This window comes from Arachis hypogaea, chromosome 10 (assembly GCF_003086295.3).
Source record: "Arachis hypogaea cultivar Tifrunner chromosome 10, arahy.Tifrunner.gnm2.J5K5, whole genome shotgun sequence".
Classification (NCBI taxonomy): domain Eukaryota; kingdom Viridiplantae; phylum Streptophyta; class Magnoliopsida; order Fabales; family Fabaceae; genus Arachis; species Arachis hypogaea.
Genome location: NC_092045.1, coordinates 96,696,982 through 96,698,349, shown reverse-complemented (window position 1 = coordinate 96,698,349; position 1,368 = coordinate 96,696,982).

The following is a 1,368-nucleotide window of genomic DNA, read 5'->3' as shown; positions in this document are numbered from 1 at the left end:
GCCAATCCAAGCACAACTCGAATAGAGGACATCTTCACAACTGGAGAGAAAATCTCCACAAAATCAATACCTTTCTTTTGCTCAAAGCCTTTCACAACCAATCGATCTTTGTACCTTGTCCGTGAGACATTTTCATTCGCTTTCAATTTGAACACCCATTTATTCTTGAATGCTCTTTTACCCTTTGGCAACTTCACCAATTCAAACGTATGATTTTCATGCAAGGATTTTATTTCTTCTTGCATGGCCTTCAACCAATCTTCCTTATGCTCATCAGACATAGCTTCCTGGTAGCTCTTTGACTCTCCAGTCTCAGTGTTCATCATATACTCATGAAGAGAGTATTTCTGAGAAGGATAGCGCTCTCTAGTAGATCTTCTCAATTCATGCTCAATTGGTGGTTCAAGTAGAACTTCAACATCTGGTAGAACTTCTGCATCTGGCACTAGGGGTGGGCATGGTTTGGATTCTTATAAATCTAAACTTGATCCACTTCAGAACCAGTTTTATGGTTTATGAAACCAAACCAGAACTGGATTGAAGAGAGAAACCGGTTCTAAATCGGTTTGAAAAAATAAAAACCAGTTTTAAACTGATTTTAGAATTTAAATCCGATTTTACTTACAAACCGGTTTTAAATCTGATTTTACTTACAAACTGGTTTTAAATCCGGTTTTTTTAAATCCAAATCTAAATCCATTTTTTTTAATAAAATCCAGTTTTAAATCTTAATTTTTAACCACAAATCCTGTTTTAAAACCAATTTTTGAAAATTCAGTTTTAAAACCAGTTTCTTCAACCAAAAATTCAATTTTAAAACTAGTTTTTAAAAATCCAATTTTCAAACCAGATATTTTAACAAAAAATCCACTTTTAAAACCAGTTTTTAGAAATTCAATTTTCAAACCATAATTTTTTTAAAAGTAAAATTAATACTAAAGTCATTTTAAAGTGTATAGGTTCATTACAACTAGAATTTGGTTCTTTATAAATCTAATGACAATAGCTAATCTATATAACATTTAATCATTCTCAAAACATCAAATGAATACCACCAAAAAATCTCTCTAAAACAACAACCACAAAGTATCAAAAGATGCCAATTGCCAACAAAATCATCAAACAACCACAACCTTTGAGAAAAATATATATGCAAATAACAAAATATACGTTTGTCATTTGAAAACAAATCTTTGAATGAAATTATTAAATGAGAATATTAAGCATACCTAGTCATCGTCAAGATTATCAATTGATGCCGCCATAGAACAAGCACCATCATTAGAGGAAAATATATCTGCCAAGGGAATCAAATTAATTATCAAGTCTATATTCAATAACTTTTAATTGGTAACGAATACCTAAATT